Source organism: Zootermopsis nevadensis, unplaced genomic scaffold (assembly GCF_977971745.1).
Source record: "Zootermopsis nevadensis isolate Lab colony 2312 unplaced genomic scaffold, Znev_1.0 Znev_ptg000007l, whole genome shotgun sequence".
In the NCBI taxonomy this organism is placed as follows: Eukaryota; Metazoa; Arthropoda; class Insecta; order Blattodea; family Termopsidae; genus Zootermopsis; species Zootermopsis nevadensis.
Window position 1 is genome coordinate 8,251,720 of NW_028259139.1, and position 19,085 is coordinate 8,270,804.

Below are 19,085 nucleotides of genomic sequence, written 5' to 3' on the forward strand. Positions count from 1 at the left end.
ACAATGTCGCACAAGTCGTTGATGGTACGACGTCGATCTTCGTGAATGGCCTGCCAAATCTTCGTAACATTTTCGGGCGTTGTGCTCGAAGATGGTCGTCCAGAACGCTCGTCATCATCGACAGAGGTTCGGCCATTTTTAAAACGTGAATGCCACACAAAAGTTTGTGCACGACCCATTGCGGACTCTCCAAATGCTTGCTTTAGCATTTCATAGGTTTCCGTAGCCGTTTTGGCGAGTCTTTGGCAAAATTTGATGCACACGCCATTCCGAAATCGCAGGAGGGTCGGTGTAATGCACTACCAAAACGCCCGTAACTAAGAAACAAATGCTAATTCGATGATGCCGGCTGGCATACTGATTCACTATGAATGTAGGCCGCACCCCCTAGCGGCAGAAGCTCGTACTACATCCGGTTCGCCCTCTATTGACACAGTCTTGAAACTTTCCGATCGCACCTCGTATGTTCTACAAAATATTGGGTTGTTCCTGTAACTTTTCACAGCGCCAGAAGTAAGAAAAATTTCGTTATCGAAATTAAAGATGGAGTTTGCTGTCTTCAGGGTTGTTGCGCCGTGTAGTCTGGTAGAAGTTTGCCGACGTTTCGGAGTTGCTTACTGCCTTCATCATCAAGGCGTGGAAACCTCAAATCCGAAATTAAAGATGATTTTGTGAGACAAGGTAACACAAAAATAAGTTCCCTCATACAACGTAATATTCAGAATTTATTAAATCTTTGCAACTGAGGTTTTGTTCGTCGATTATTTAACAGCATTGTTTGAAGAAGTTACTTTGCGCCAAGTGAAATGATACGGTGATTGGATATGAGTGGTTAGATCCACGTCCCAGCTGCTTTATCCCCTACGAAAAAATCTCGTAACATATAGGATGCTAGTGGACCCCATAGTCAGTCAGGACGTTGTGGGCAATAAAACAAATCATTCACTGCCGGGAAATGAACCACTGTTGAGAATCTCGTACTGACACTCCGGATCTCAAAAGTTTACGTTATTTAAACAACACATTTTACATTATAGATATTTGTATTTTAGTATTAGTATGCTTTATGTGACGTGGTTTGTATTATAAACTCCATTTTGTAGTTTAATTCACTTGACTATACTTTACCAACTTAGACAATTTGGAGTTGGGCTGACTTCTCTAGAGGTTTAGTGTTCACGTCGGAGTGAGAAAGGGGTACGGAGTAGCTACTAGCCTTAAATATTACGTATATTCACAGTTCCATTTCCTTGCGTTGGTAACCTTAGATTCAAGATATCAAATAGCACTTCCTCAGAGGATAACAGTGCTAGTTCCTCGCGATGACATCGTGATGGAAAGCAGTCTTATGCAAATGATAACAATAACATTGAACTAACTTCAGGGGAGAACCTAAATTCCAAATCACATATAAATTCTACCGAATTTAATTAAGTTTATTATAATCCTTCCCGTGCAAACTAATATGTTAGGTGGGATATTCTTTGCTGCTAAAGAATTGTAGTACTGTTCCCTAATGTAGCAACTGTTATTCTTAGAACTACAAAACACCTTGTTGAAAATTTCTCAGGTTCGAAGTTTGTGTGTGTAGTTTGCGTAAACGGTATAAGAGGTTGGGTGTTGAAGGTATTTGGTATTTGTTTAAATAGAATGAGGAAGATTAAAAACTGTATCGGTTATAATACTCGGTAATCCGCCATATTGAAACAGTATTTCTTATCTTATTTTTTTTCGTACTAACCTGACATTTGCAGTACAATATCACTGTAAGCCTATATGTTTGAAGTTTTAACATACGCGATGCAAATTACAACAGTGCAGTAATGGAAATAAAATTTCTTGGTGCAATATTTAAATTCCATGTAATGGGTGAATTGTTTTAAAACATAGATGATTAAAAACTTTTCCAAGACGAGGTTATGCAAAGAATACTAATTTTAAACTACGAAATTATTTTACCTTTCCTTGAGAATTAGCTGTTTATATACTTGTACGTTGCTTGCACGAAGTTTGCGAAATTAACGTATTTCAGTGAAGTAATTATGTTTACATGTTTGATCTTTGAAACTTCTGGACGAATTTTGACGAGATTTGGTTTTGTTTTTTTTAATTAATTTAGGTATTGTTTTAATTTTTTACTATTAAACATGGTTTATATCGGTTTACGTGAAGCGCAAATTAAAATTTGAACATTTTCTCCAAACGGCCCCCCCCCCCCAGTGAAATCATTGATATGTAATATAAAATGCATGACTGTTTGAAATCTACACGATTTACTACAGTCATTAGCGGTGAGTTGAATATTAAACTAAATGATACGAAACCTAGTTATGAAACCACATAGCATGAAATTTGTGGTGTGGTGATTAACTTTACAGCAGCGAACTTATGTCCGTAATGATAAATGTAAATTCGCAAGAAGACAGGCAGAAGAAATCGTATTTCAAATTGGAATTTCGTGTGCATGTTTTCATTATTTGTTTCTAGTTAATAGTGCTATGTGATATATTACTTTAATCTCACAAATAAAACGTTATATATGTATGTTTTTGAGATTTCAGTGCTGCAAACCCCACAAAAAATGATGTGCAAATACGGGGGAGCATATGTTCGAAGCTCAGTATAAAATATACGTTTGATCAAAAATACACGTCAACTACTAATAAGCCTTCTATCTGTATATATAATATATAGCTGTTATAGTCAACGATTTCTGGTTCACTTCAGGGAACGGTCAACGAACAGTAGGATTTTTCAGTTCCGGTAACATTTTGTCTCGCACTGAAGAAGCATTGGCAAAGTGAATTCGAAACAGTTACATAGAATTCATGTTTCATTCGTGATTTAACGCATATTAAGGCTATGGATGGCTCGGCTCAGTATGAAGAATGCCTTTCTTCTGATTCCGACGAGGCATGTGCGAAACGTCATCACGTGTCTAGTTACAATGCGTGCAGGACAAATAGGACGTAGCGTGACGTATATTTTCGAATTTTATATTGGAAACAACTCGGTGATGTTTTCTCCTGATATAAGTTACACGATTCTCAACTCTAACTTAAATCTACTGTGTAATTAAGTCAAAACAAATATTTGCCTAAATTCAATATAACTGTAATTTCTTAATGCACTCGGAGTGAAAATTATCTCAAAGAGGACTTATTTAAAAACCGTAATATTACGTTAATTAAGTAAGATTGAAAGTAAAAGAAGTTTTAAGAGGCTGGTACGTATGGTTTGCTCGCGTGTCTACACCTGTTCCTTGAGGAAGGGACGAGGTAATTTAATTACACTCTAATTAACTCAGAGTAGCTCATACAAATAATTATATGCAAGCTCCTTAGAGCGCAAAGCGACAGAGTGGGTGGGGGAGGAAGGTAAATTCAGCGGAAAAAGAATATGCTGTCTTTGTAAAGGTTTCTCTACTAACGTTTCATTTAAGCTTATGGTTATTTATTTATAGACTGTTTTTGTTAGCTTATAAATTACAGTAATCGGGACCAGCCTGTGTGTTTCGTATACGCCACTGGCTTGCTGCTTTAACGAAAACAAAAGCATGTACTTGTGAACTAAAAACATTAGCTGAGACGGCTAGCTACAAGCTACTGCCACTGAGTAATAATGTTTATAGACTGGAGAGTACATACTTCTTTATCTGCTACCTTTCCCACCCTGGACAAATACTTCCAAAGAACGTGGAATGTACCAACACCCCAAATATATTTTAAAACAATAAGTGTCTTTCGTATATGGTATATATGAAGGCATCACCATCACACACTCATGTTATCTGCTGTGGGTATGCAGCTTATAATAATGTGTACCTTGAACAGGATTTTGTTTAATTTTAATTTCAAGTGCCATTAGCATTAGGTTAGGATATTTTAAGTTTATATTTAACTTTTTGCTTTTTTCTATCTATTATTACGTGTTGGGAGTCTGGATTATATTATATTAAACCTTCTGGTCCTATAAAATACGGGGAATGTCTTGACTAACTTATCGTACTGCGGGTTCTTAGGGACTCTGCCCCATGTATTCCTTCCTATAGCGTGATGACACAGTGTTTACTTAAACTGTCATGCTTATGGAATAAATTATTTATGATAATCTTAATTCTATATTAACTTTATAATAGTTAACTTCATTCAAGGAGATGAAACTTTCTTGTCAGCTATATTAATGCGAAATGATAAGAAAAAGTAATATCACTACCACCCTCTGTTTTCATATATAAGCGAACGAACTGACACGTGATTTGTTATATTTAAATATGGCTACCAGTGTCTTGGAAACGGGAACTTAACTGACAGCGTTCTAGTGTGTGGGATATGAAGTTCTCTCTGCGGTGTAGATATCGAAGTTGGTCTTTTTGGTTCTAACGCCATGTGCATTTGAATTTAGATATTGTTGTTTCGGAGGAACATGCTGCTTCCTTATTCGAGGCTGAACCTGCCTCTATCCTCAGAAATGAAGCAGTACGTTTCTCCGAAACTTTAATATCTGACTACGACTACACAATGCGTTAATACCCAGAAAACGAATATCTACAAAAGCGTAGAATTTCTTTTGTTAAGATGTTTTATTTAGTTGGCATACTTATGTAAAGTACCCAGAAGGAGTTTTAAAAATGAAGTGAAAATATTTAGTTCCTTGTTTCGACGTTAAGTATTGCAATAAGCCTGATGCTAGTCAAATGGAATATATACACAGACAAGTATTTGACAATCAGCCTTCGTATACAAACTCATAAGTATTTTTTAAGAATACTCTACTCTTGTCCATCACTTAAGCCCTTGGTAAGGCCATCTTATTGGATATTTGGTTACGATTTGCATTCTCTCTCACTGAATCGTCTATTCAACAAAGAATACTTCTGATATGCGCATTTCTTTTAACTTTGCGTGCCCCTAGTAACAGGGCAGACCGATAGCAGAGTGCAGTATAATGCCTCTGGGAACTGCTACAATCTCCAGACGCCGTATTCAACTCCTTGCTTGACAGAAACAGATACACACATACAATGGGAAACTAAAGGCACGCGAGGTAGAGAGAAAATGACATTTATGTTGCAGGAGAGGTAGCTGTGTCATGTGGAAGGGCGAACGGGTTCTGCCAGTGCGTAGTTCTGGTTATCGGACGTCAGGGATAAATCCATTGCAGAAAATGGCTAATAATATACTTCCTGGAAATCCGGTGTGTATATGCCTTTATAACTGAGATGGTTTGATGGATGACGTATTTTAGTTGTATTGATTCACGGCAGCGTGAAGTAAAAGCTAAACTATTTCTATGATGGATTTGTTTCAGTTTTGAGAAGCTGAGATTCTAAAGGGTGTGGGAAGAGCTCATTTAAGTTTGATTTCACCTAAGCTTTCCTGTTTCAGTGATAATCAGTGATTTTTATTAATAATGATTTTGACCTGGTTTTAGTTCAGTCATGAATTCCGGACACATAATTAAACATGATTGAAACGAGATGTGAATTTATTCATTCCGCATATCGTAATATTTCTGGCGTTTGTACACACAAGCATTTTGATAATGCGTTAAAATATAATTTAACGTGTGATTGTGGTTTGATTTTTACTTTAATGTAGACCTGAATAGATAACTATCAAAGCAACAGAAGTCCACTTTTAAGAGAAGTTGCCTGTTATTTCCATGGCAATCAGAATGAGTGAATTAATAAAATAAATTAAGCTTTAAATAGGTAATAATTTTCTCGAGAGTTAATTTTATGGACTTAGGTGGGTTTGCAAAATGGCCGATTTATTTATAGAAATGCAGAGCTTGGAAGTTTTCAGACATTTATTTAGATTTGACACATTGTTCTCAAGAGTGTTTAACTCAAGACGATAAAAAATATTCAACGCAAATTCAGATACGCACTGTTATGTATTTTACCCACATAAGCGGAGTAATACCAGTGGATCCACAAAATCTCCACTGCAGTTCATCATGTAACGGCACAGTCAAAAGCGGTCAGCTGTTAATTTCCATTGTAAGTCGGCCATTGTGAGGTTGCTACGATACTCAAACATCATAGCTGTCTTGCCTCAGTATCTTCGAAGCGATGCGTTTTTGATACTCATTCAATGAAGCTGTTGCTTTGCTTCAAAATCTGCATATTAGCCTGTTTCACTTCGAGCTGGGGCAGAGACCTTTCTCATCCTCCGCTTGTCAACGGGCCTCATTTACATTGAATTATTCGCCGGTTTCTATGCGGCAAAATGTGTATGTTGAAGGTTTGGTGCCTACGTCTCACATCCCATCCTGATCACGAACTCAAACGCCTTAGTGACAAGGATAGACTGCCGACATTCCAGAAACATGACGACAGAGAGAGTTCTCATATATATATATATATTTCGTAAAGGAATTTTTTTTGTCAGCTCTGTTCAGTAATGGAATTGGATATGAAATGTGTTATGATGGAAATGTACCGCGTATCAATATAATGGAGAGGCAGATATAACGACTTACGTTGTAGTGGTTAGATGTATGGCCGCAAATGAGATATTAATTTTTCTCGACAGAATTTAACCTTGAAGCCGATACGTGAGTGAGAGGAAGGGAGTAAAGGTAGGTGCTACTATTTTAACGGGGAGGTGAAGTTACATTTTGATTTGCGGCTACGAAGGTCACCAGGCAGTGCTCGCTCGTCCTTCTGGTAGAGAAAGGTTTAGTGAAGATAAAGCATTTGGAGATGTTGAAAGGTATTCGTACACAGTTCTTAATCTTAAAATTAGTCTTCGAAGGGCGTAGTTTAGTAAACGTTTTATATTGAAATGGGGGGGGGGGGCTACTTTAGGTTGGAATTTTAATAGTAACATTGAAAAGGTGCATAACGATACCTGTCTACATATTATTTAAGAATTCCATCCCTACGGCAAAAAAAAAAAAAAAAAAAACTCTTCACCATTACAAACATCACCTGATTAATGTTGTTTTAGGAAATAATCGTGGTTTAAACACGCAGTTAGTGACTGTTAATTTTATCTCCTTTAAATAGGTGAAGACGATTAAAATTATATGTTGTCTAATTTTCTCCGTTTTCATATTACTTTGTCTCTTTTAGGTCCATAAATTCTCCCTAGAATCTTGTTCTCTTAAACTTTAATCTTAACGAACAACACGTCAAAATATCAAAATCTCAATATATCTTGACATTTTTATTTAATTAACCCATGTATGGCTTTTACTTTAAAAATTAACATATTCCTCATGGTGACGTTGATAGTAGTGTCACAGGAAACACGAATATGACATCCTGTTATTAAATTTTGTAACTTAATTTAAAGCAAACATATCTTTTCCCTTTCATATATTGATCAGAATTTACACAAATAATAAATGTAAACATTCTCAATAAAATACGCAGGGTAAATTTATTTTGTTATTTTTTTTAAAGCTGTAACGTATTCGTTGGCAAATACTTTAGACAAGATACATCTTCCTTAAACTTTTACTGTCTTATGTTAACCACAAACTACAAATTAATTAATATTTATGGAGAATAATGAAGACGATGCTATAAACATTCTTCAAAGACGGAAAATGAAGTGAGAAAGTGGACTGACTTGACTGAAAGAAGGCTTCTCCAGTTTCAAGAAGAGTGAAGTTTTCCAAGTTGTGAAGTGTGCTTCAAGCAGTTTCCTGTATAAGTAAATCTCTCCCTCGTAAATCTCTTTAACCAAAATAATTATGGCTCTTCTTGCTACTAACATTAATTACAAAATGATGTACTTAACACCTTACTCGTATAGACCTACGCTGAGAATCGCACAAACATTAAAATAACAAAATAAATATACGAATTAATAATAAGGAAATTAACCGCAGCCATGTTTTAAAACTTCAGTGTTAGATTCTGTATTATTACAATTTAATTTTATCCCAGAGAATCTGTTGAAATGTAATAGAATTTTCATGATATTTCGCTTTTACTCCAGCCAAATGTTTTGTCAATACTCTTAAGTAGACATTCTATTTTCTTATTCGCTCTCACTTACGTTCTTCAGTTCCTCGTTTTAAATGTAAGACGATGTATAATGGCGAATAACATTTTAAGACGACATTGAACGGCGAGGGGTTAAGGGTTTGGATAAAGAGATGGGTGGGTAGACAGATGGAGGCAGCAGATGCTTCAAGGAAAGTTTCTGGTTTGTCCTGCAATTTGCAAGAAATTTTATACAAGACGCGGTTTCCCACTTATTGTTTGGACCACCCCCGTTTCTATAAAACCATGACTCACCGCATTTGCTATTTGGTCCCCTATTCTAGTTGTTAGAACAATAAACAAACTTACGTGCTTGTCTGCTCGAGGTTCCATTACATCATCAGACATCTCTTTATTTACAGTTCGTATTCTACAGAAATTGGTATCCAATGCCAGACTTCCTTGAAGTGTGGTACCAGAATGGCTTGTACACGTTACCTCAGGCAAACATTCTTTTACTGATCTTTTCTGTATGACTTCTTTTATGTCTGAAAGTGAAAAAGTCTCTTTCGTTTCAAATTGATTTCTTATTTTTGCTTTGGAAACTTTTGATGGGTGGATCGGGAACTTCATTTCTTGAATGATTAAAAACGTTTGATGGCGTGTTCGGGCGTAGTGATATGACAAATTGTCTTGCTTTATATGCGTTACGTCATGAATCTGAAGAAAGTTAAATTAGTATTCCTACGTATCAACGAGAAGTATGTAATAAGTTTCGAAAATATGCCAATTTTTATGAAAACATTTAATTTGTTTGACGGCTTGGACAGTGATCTCTGATTACCCACACACACAGGGTTTATTCGCCAGACAATTTTGGTTCTACGAATAAGTAGTGATTGTTTTCATTGATATCACAAACCATTTAATGTTTGTGGTGAAGATACTATGTGTTTTATTGTAGGTAACTGATGGAATTTAAATATTTTATTTAGAACGTGTGTCAGGTTTCAATCATATATCTCTGGATTCTAAAAATGTTATCTGTGTAATTAACTTCGTATTAAGAATGAATCGTATAGTATACAATTTTATTGCTCAAAACATTTATATTTGAATTGCTATTAAATGCATCGGTGGAAGTGTTATATAGGCAAACCCAATTTAAAAAGAAGTCTCTAGTAGAAACAGACTTCTTTATCCTGACATTTACACGCATAATAAGTTGTGAATTAGAATTATAGTTTAATTTCGTATTTCCACTGTTTGTTCAGTTGAATGGCTTATTGAAACCATTAACCATCATAAGTTTCAATAGAAACAGTTACACTATACAAATAAATTAATTTGTTTATAGTGCCTGTTTTAATGGGAATTTCATTTCGATGATGTACAAATACTCTTACATTATTTATTTCCGTTAATATGGCCATTTTTGTATATTCATATTATGCATGAGCCAAGTATGTACAGAACCCCACGTGTTTATTTAACAACACTGCCGGTAGCTGGATTTATTTAGCGTTAAATTAACGAATGACGTTCGTTGTAGTATAGTTACTGACTTGTGTGCGTTTTCTACATTTTAATGCAATGCCATAGCAACGTCGAAGACTTATTTTTTCAAGAGGACTATTTTTTAAATCAACTGCTAATCCTGTCTTGAAGCTGCTGGCGGAACAAACGCGTCAACAGACAAAGTTATGCCTTTGTCAGCAGCCTCGACACTAAAAGATGGCACACACTTTTAACACACAGTAGCAAGAATCTTCTAGTTCTCCGTCAGATCGGAAATCGTTAAACGAGCTCTTGGAGGACTGGCTGGAGCTTCGGACGTCAGCTGTTTTCCCAGCTCGTTAAACTTGCCAGTCCGATGACCGGTTAGGACGTCGTTCGTCCCTGTCTGTCTGTCTACCGTTAGGATTCCAAAACACTGCAACCCATATACTGCGTCATCTACGCCATTTAACTAAACTGTAATGTAATATACGTTACTGTGGATGGCGAGGGCCTGCAATAATTTTGCTTGCGAGTGGAAGCGATATCTTGACATTCGTGAGTGAACGAGCAGATACATTTACTGTTTTGTTGATGTAAGGTACTTTTACAGATGACAGATTTGAAAGCAATTTAATCAGTCGGGTAGCTGGAAGTTAACCACTCGTTGATTTGTTCATCGTCGTTTATAAGGATTATATAAAACGCTACACACATTATAATATCTTTTAAACCCACCAAAGATTTATGCATATATGTTGTATATAACATAATTCAAACTTACAGTGAATGGTGGAGTTAAATAATTTGTGTCTATGGTTGTACAAGTGTCTGTTTCATGAAACATTGTTTCATTTTTCGCTAATTTGTTAAAATAATGGACTGTTACATGCATGTATATTTACAGAATGTATACAGCTTTTTAATATTTCGCCAATAAGATTATTTTTAAACCCGAAATACCTGGGTAATGCCTAATGAACGTGGTTATTAAACTTTATGTTTCATGTCATTAAATAAACAACAACTTGACCCAGTTATGTGACATTTTTTTGTGACTGTAGGTACTTACAAGTTAAAAATCTTGATTATTATGATATTTAATGTTAACAATGTGATGATGCGGATTTGTGAGGTATATAGCACAGGTTTTCCGCAGTCATTATCTTTGCTAGTCGGGATTATGTACAGTAGTGTAATTATTTTTCATTAATACTTAGTAGTAAAACAGTATAAATTATTGCATTAGAAAGAAGGAATAAGTATTGCAAGATTTCCTCGTTTCGAAGACGCACTTTTTCACGTTTAAAATGTTTGATTCGGGGATGGGTCTTACGTTTCATGGCGCCTAAGATCCATATAGCGTTTTCGTCCATAATACCTATTACTAAATCAAGGGTACGTCTTGAAATCGGTAGCGTTTTAAAATCGAGAAAATAGGGTAATTTAAAAAAAGAAATAATTTCGTGTTTTCTTATCTAAAATTTTATAAAATGCGAAGGATTTTGACGATGGTGTATTGTTAAAACAATAAACTCCATATCTCTGGACCTTCTGGTGTTTTGGACTAGCTTATTCGATCGGTCCCAGCTGAGTAGATTTAACCTGAGGATAGACACAGAGTACGGTCTCCGAAACGTCGTGTTTGTAACAAAAATCAAGACGATTGTTAATGTCTAAAGAGTTGTGTATGTTTTAGAATTGTGTTATTAGTGTACTTGAACACAACTTTGAGATTAGAATTCCGTTTTTTTTAGTCCTGACAGCTAACAGAAGGTAGTACATGATATTTAAACTTATAAATATCAAGTTAACTACGTGTAGATTATATTGGGCTATAAGGCTCAGAACGGATATGCTTACCCGGAAATAATATTACCAACAATATGATCACAAGCAGATTATGTTCTGTAGAGATACACACGTGACTGAGATAAATTTCAGCGATTTTTAAAAATAACCTTTGAACATTTGTACCGATTTGTTGGAAATCGTAGGTCTTCTTTGTCGTAATCTGTAATACAAATATCAGGACCCAATTTGCGCGTGGCAATGGCGTCACTAAGCTATTATTACACTGCTGTAATAACGAGCCGTCCTTGTTATACGAACGCGGATGGAAAATTAGCAAATTAATCTGAACATGTGGAGAAAATGAAGCCTTATGTCTAGGTGTTTGAAGAAACTACGTAAATTGGATTGAATTATACCGGTTCCATGGAGTTGTGAGAGTTAGCATTAATTTTACGTGTTCATGTACACCGTAATATCACAACTGAAGGAAACAGAGACATTCGTATCATCTCGAATATTTATAAAGTACTGAGACACACAAATCAACACACGAAGCTGCAGAGTACAGCATGTGTTAGTATAATTATATTATCGTTATTTTTTTTCTGCTACTATATCTTAATCAGTGATATGTACATTAACAATTGCGTAATTTAAAATAAATTTCAGTGTACGTTAATTATAACACGAACTCATTATTATAAAACTTAGTTTTAATGTACTACAGTTAGTGCGCTATTTGAAACGACTTTTATTTCGTGAGTCTGGATGTTAAAGGACGCAGTTCGTAATTCACTTTAATCTTTAACTTTGCTTTTAACTTTTTATTGAGAATACTGCTGTTTCAGAACAGTAAAACACAATTGTAAGTATCTATAAACAATTATGTAAGTGCAATGCAGCATGTGTGAAATTGAGGGAAATTGAGGGAGGTGGAGATAGTATAATTCCAGAATAAAAAATGAATACAGAGAATTTGATTTAATTTCTTTCTTACTCTGTAAATAAATGTGTTATAGAATTTAAGACCGCTTGGCACCGAATCAGTCTCTGCTTTACAGAATGATAAAGTATTTATGTAAGTGATGGTTCTGTTCTTTTGTGTTCATGGTAATATCGATCATTTCCATTTATTAAAAGCTACACTTTTTTAAGGTCTGTTACCTCATGGTATTTGAGTACCTTATACGAAGCGATAATCGATACCCAACTCAGAAGTTCATTAGGCCGTCACGTTATTATTCTTATTAATTACTGTTATATTCTATGTTCTGGGATGATGTTCTTACGAGGTATTTGTCCGTGTTTATCTTCTACTCTCAAGATGGATGCAGTATGTTCCTCCGAAATGTTTATGTCTCTGTACAAGTCCGCACGCGTTACATTTACATCTTAAATGCCGTGAAAACCTCAAATATTATAAACTAATTATTTCCAGTTTGGACCAATATTTAGTAGCTGCAATATTCATGATATGTGATAGCTTGCTATCAGATTGAATTTTCGTAATGAAATTATGAATGTGTACTAAAATGATTTGAAAATTACACTACTATAATTTCATCTATTCACTGTTATTACTTAGCTTTAAAAATTCTGTTTACGTCATTAATCGATACTTGATCTCATTTTGACATGAGTTTGGTCAACCAGGTATTTACGGTTTGTCAGACATAAGCGTGGAAAGATATGACCTTGAGAATTTTAAAGACCTGTACCTTGAATACTATTGGGCCGATTTTATCGTGACTTCCATATGGCCTTAGTCGATACTTGATCTCATTTTGACATGAGTTTGGTCAACCAGGTATTTACGGTTTGGCAGACATGAGCGTGAAAAGATATGACCTTGAAAAATTTAAAGACCTGTACCTTGAATACTATTGGGCCGATTTTGTCGTGACTTCCATATGGCCTTAGTCGATACTTGATCTCATTTTGACATGAGTTTGGTCAACCAGGTATTTACGGTTTGGCAGACATGAGCGTGAAAAGATATGACCTTGAAAAATTTAAAGAACTGTACCTTGAATACTATTGGGCCGATTTTGTCGTGACTTCCATATGGTCTTAATCAATACTTGATCTCATTTTGACATGAGTTTGGTCAACCAGGTATTTACGGTTTGGCAGACATAAGCGTGAAAAGATATGAAATTGAGAATTTTAAAGACCTGTACCTTGAATACTATTGGGCCGATTTTGTCGTGATTTCCATATGTCCTTAATCGATACTTGATCTCATTTTGACATGAGTTTGGTCAACCAGGTATTTACGGTTTGGCAGACATGACCGTGAAGAGATATGACCTTGAGAATTTTAAAGACCTGTACCTTGAATACTATTGGGCCGATTTTGTCGTGACTTCCATATGGCCTTAATCGATACTTGACCTCATTTTGACATGAGTTTGGTCAACCAGGTATTTACGGTTTGGCAGACATAAGCGTGAAAAGATATGACCTTGAGAATTTTAAAGACCTGTATCTTGAATACTATTGGGCCGATTTTATCGTGACTTCCATATTGCCTTAATCGATACTTGACCTCATTTTGACATGAGTTTGGTCAACCAGGTATTTACGGTTTGGCAGACATAAGCGTGAAAAGATATGACCTTGCGAATTTTAAAGACCTGTACCTTGAATACTATTGGGCCGATTTTGTCGTGACTTTCATATGGCCTTAAGCATATAATAAAATCGAGGATGGATAAAACTGCCAAGTAGACTGGAAGGAACAAGTCCACAAGAGAACAATTACAGTTCTTCATCCTACTGCAGGTGGTCTTAGATTACAGATAAATTGGACGAAGGGGTCACTGAATTAACACTGACGCCAAAGGACGACTTCTCAGAATAGTGATCTTCATATTCGTCTCCGTCAGAACCTGAAATTCTACCTGTGTTAGTATTGGCTGAGTGTTATTAAGGCTTACCACAATGTTTTGTAACACTTAGTTCGCGTCGTGTTCAGTATTATCAGATGCTAATAGAGTATTTTCGTATTTTCCACATGATCGAGTTAATGAAAGCATCATTTTAGTTTTTTGGCCTAATATAAATCAATATTTAGTTTTAACTCTTCGTATTCACAGTATTATTGAAAGCTCACAGGAGACTGACATGCTATGACGCCATGTTTGTTTCCCCCCCCGGGGTAATTATCTCTAGGGCTGTCAGCCAGCGGAACTAAAGGATAAGAACACAAATGGAGAATAAAGAAGTCCCAGTTGCCTCTTCGCTGGCGACGTCAGTTTTTGTCATTAAGTAATGACTTCAGAACTTCTTCAAATGCAGTGCCTTCCGCAGTCATAAAATAATTAAGATTAAATAATACCATTCTCGTTGTTCTTATAGCTTGAAATGTATTATCCGTTGTAACTGAAGTTTCTACAAGACCAATTTCTCAATCCACCCCTTTAAATTAACACAATGAAATGCAAGCAAATTTGGAAATGTATACATAACGTAACAGTTTTGGCGCGTTCGTCAGAATCTGGCCTCTGACGATATCACCAGTGAAGTTTTAATGGTCTACGTGTCACTTGTCTTTGCGAGAGCTGGGCCACTGACAAAGCGGAGGATTCTCCATTTGTTCAGCTTCTGGATGGGGATTCCCCACACAGTAACTTCGCTGCGGAGAAAAGCAAATAGGCTTACGTAATTTCTGTTACATTTTAAAATAAATTGGAATATGTTGACAGATAAACCACACAGTGTCAGATGTAATTAAAATCAATTTTGGTGTTATTGAGTTGTCACATGTGGACAGACATGGCAAAGCTAATTAGTGCATTTTTAAACGTTGATTTGCTAACACGCCTAAAGATTATATAGCACTTTGCACAAGGTGTTGGGTAGAACTCCTGTGATTGTGTGCTTGTTTTTCCGACCCCCTGGTGTCTGCCTGGATACATGAAGGGAATATTTTGAGCAGTCCTCCCCTAACAGACACCAATTTGCCCTGACGAGTTTGTCGTATTGTTTGAGGATGTGATGAGAATAGAGTAGCTCTTTTGAACTCGATATTTTACCTCAGAATCCCAGTAGTTGGTGATGAAGTTGCTAGTCAGTTAGGCTACTGTAAGCTTCTCAAGAGGGGCTCTGATTTGTGGAGTTAGTCACTTGAATGTCTTTGGTTCTTTAGTTAAATCATATAAGATGCTGAGATGAAGTTTTGCTAAGTAACCCTTACCTTAGAAGTTTTCATTATATTTTATCTAATTAAATGCAACAAACCATAAAAATAATACATTTTATGGGTTTTATTCTTTCGGGAAATTTTAACAAACTTATGCTTAAATTTTTTGATAAGTGTTTCCTCTGTAAAGATTTGTATTCCTGTCTGTCTCTTTTTGTTCATTCCGAATTCACAGCCGTCTTTGAAATAAAATGTTTTCTGTGTTTATTTACTATGGCTGTGTTTACTCTTTTACGTACCGAAACAAAACAGTTGTTCTTTTCTTTTGCGCTGTATTCTGGTGGAGTGCATTTATCGCCCTCATTATCCTAAACAATTTAAGAACCGACTAATAAAAATTAAAATAATTCAACCGGTTTCCTGCTGTCACTAAGCAAATTTATGTTCCGGAGTATACGGCTTCTGTCGTGTTCCAAACAATATGTGGGTTGTTAAACCAATGATTTCATCTCGTGGTCGTCCCAGGATTATATTTTACAGACTGTAACAATATGAACACATAAGTTTTGTGTAGCTAAAGTTAAGTGACAATGATATACTAAAGTAGATTTGCGTGTCTCTCTTAACGTTAGTGTCGTTTATCAATGTCAGATCTCTTCATCAAAGTCAGCAAGCTGATACCGCGGTCGGTTCTAAAGAGGCGAACCAAAGAAGACAAATTAATCATGAACTGAGAAATAAGCCAACATCGTGAAGAGCTGTACAGTACCAGTGCTACATTTGGCCGAAAATGAGAGATTGTTATTGCAAACTTCATTAGCTAACTATACTTAGCAAAGTCCTTAAGAAGGTTTATCTCGTTCAGTTGATCAAAGAATTCATAGCCTTTAATGCAACTCAGATACTCATTACCATATTCACCCGCCAGATAAACGTATCACGAGCCAGTTGAATCCTGTGCACACAGTCAAATCTTACGTAAGTTACAGGGGCGTGTATTATAATCATACAGACCTACACAAATGGTGTCTCAAAACTGTTTTAATGTTAACATTTAAAAACATGGCGACTCTGCGATATTTTGAGGTTATGTCTTATGTTCTTCACGTATTTGGAGTCTTTGTCAGGGAAAGGCATGCTTAGAAATGTATCAGTAAATTATGTAAAAGCTTTTAAAGTTTTGTAGGGTTTTTTTAGTTGCCAGTGTCGTATGACATGAAGGTAGACCCCGACCAGGCAACAAAGATACAGAACTAGGGTAGGTTAAGTGCGCATTTCAAAGTACAATAAAAACATAATGACAGGATGTACGTTTAAACTCGCATTGTTTACAATCATTAAATACCAGTAAAACCTGGCATAATAATAAGAAATGTAATTCAAAGGAAACACTGAACTACGTAACGTGATGATGGCTTTCTTCTGGGTTTTGCGCCAAGTAATTTGGTAGGTTATCAACGTTCTAGACGTGCTTGCTGTCTCTATTATCAGGGTGACAAAATGTCGGTTACCCACCAGACTACGCGTCACAATAACCCAGAAGACAACCATCTTTTTACACGGCGCCGTGAGGACCTCAAATCTCTCCACATGCTATATGGACGATAAAGTCTAGGAAATCACCAGTGAGATGGAGACAAATATTTATATTTGACCCGTAAAGTATCAATGGACCTAAACCGTGAAGATGATAATGATTAGTTTATTGTCTCTGTTTTTGATTAAGAAGAGTAATATTTTGTTTTTAAGGTTAAATTAATGAACGCTGGAATATGGGTTAATAGATGTTGGTTTCAACTACAGGAGAGAAGTTTCTTGAGTGCTGTTGATTTAAGTTGAAATGTGATCCTCACAATGTTGAATCTTGGTAACAAGATTTCTTGCGCAGCGTGAATGGTAAGAACAGAACAGTGATTTTAATTGTTTTCTCGTCGTAATGCAGTGTTCAGCGTCTGCAGAACGTGATTTGCTTTGAATGGCACCCTCATTGTCTCTCGTCATGATGTAACAGTGGAAAATTTATGGAAATTAATGGGAAATAAATGAGCTACGACACTTTCAGTCCTGCTACTGTTTGAATCCTGAACGCCGTTTTAATTTTCACAAATTTACATTCATACGGGCTTAATTAAAACTACGATTACCAGACAATTATACTCGTGTAAATTGAACTTTGGGGGAATATTTACATGTCATGGAAGATCCTGGGCTGTTACAGTTTCAGCAACATTAAAAATTTTCTGTTTAAGCTACGCGTTTTAACTTAAGCGTTCATTAGCATCCGTTTCTTAAATTAATTAATATGCCTTGAAAACCTTTGTGTTTTACGTTTGCGAGTTTCTATTTATTGGAATATTGTTAATTACCAGGCTGTTGTCAAGCACTTAAATAAGTGAATTTAATTTAATTACTAGTAAACGAAGGCTCAATATGTTATAACAGAAACATCTGCAATTTGACACGACCGTAAAATATGCGCTCCCCAACCCTAGTACTTATAGCCGTTCATTGTATCGTAACACTAAGACAGCCAGTTATATCCTTCTGTATTTCATATTTGGCTATCATAAGAATCTGAATATAAACCACTTCGTTTTCCATTATATTCTAGCCAAATATCATAATCTAATATCGACTACTTAAATTTTCTGCACACTATTTTCGTAAACACTTGGTTTCAGAACAGATTGCTCGAACTTAAGAGACCATGTCTCGCATACATTCAAATCAAACGTGCAAGCAACAATTATAGTTATGTGAACGAATTTAATTTACCCAAAAGAAACCGGAAGTTCATGTAAATATTTTGAAATTTCGTATGTAACTCAAAGACAACACCTGCCAATTTCAAAGATTATTTAGCTGATGATGAAGAGGGAATTATATGTGTTTATTCTGAGAACCTTATTAAATCCATAAATACACTTATTAAAGGACTATTAAGTTTTAAATTAATACATTCATGTGTTTTACAACTACATATATATAAGCAGCTGCAGGAAAGCGTTAAAGACACAATCAGGTAACTGGAATTTAAATAGATTATTCCTTGAGGTATTCTATGCAGGGTGTTAATTTATTCCTTCATAACTTTGAATAACCATTTATAAAAAATATGTAAATTATAAGAATGTATTTATAATTAAATGTATTGTTCTTTCCTGCATATATCTTCTTCGAAGACAATTCGCACAGGGACTTGTACAGATATATTGTGCCTGTTAGATTACTACCTACAAGGGATCACAGCAATACTATAGCAATTACGTCACAGGGATTCATCACCTACGTCATTATTGTCGTCAGCGTGTGCTATTAATCATCTGGAGTCATTGTTCAGGTCGCTTATTGCTTTGCGTTACGACTAGTGCTGAGTAATGGTTATCTGTGCACTTGGACTTTTTCCAGGCGAAGACGTTTTGCTATCTTCGTCTCAGGCTACTACAGCGCCTCTCAACCGCTATACATTAACTAAAAGCTTTCTGAAAGTGGGAGGTTTGTTAATGTGTACTTTCATGCAAGATATTGCCCTGACGTGATGGTTGATGCATCCGCTGCTGTTATGATGGTAGTAATAGATTTTGTTATTTCTCTCACGAATTGTAATATCCAAGAACAGCAGTGATGAGTTATAGCGTAGAATTTCGATATAGAAGCCACTGGAACTTTGATTTGTGGCGAATATTTTGCTACTGTGCGTTGTTTGTT

At 35.8% G+C, this 19,085-nt stretch overlaps 1 protein-coding gene across 3 annotated transcripts in view; it reads left to right on the forward strand.

Annotated features, from left to right (window-relative positions):
• LOC110829846 (zwei Ig domain protein zig-8) overlaps positions 1-19,085 on the forward strand; it is a 520,441-nt gene that overhangs the window by 94,483 nt on the left and 406,873 nt on the right. The window lies entirely within an intron of this gene.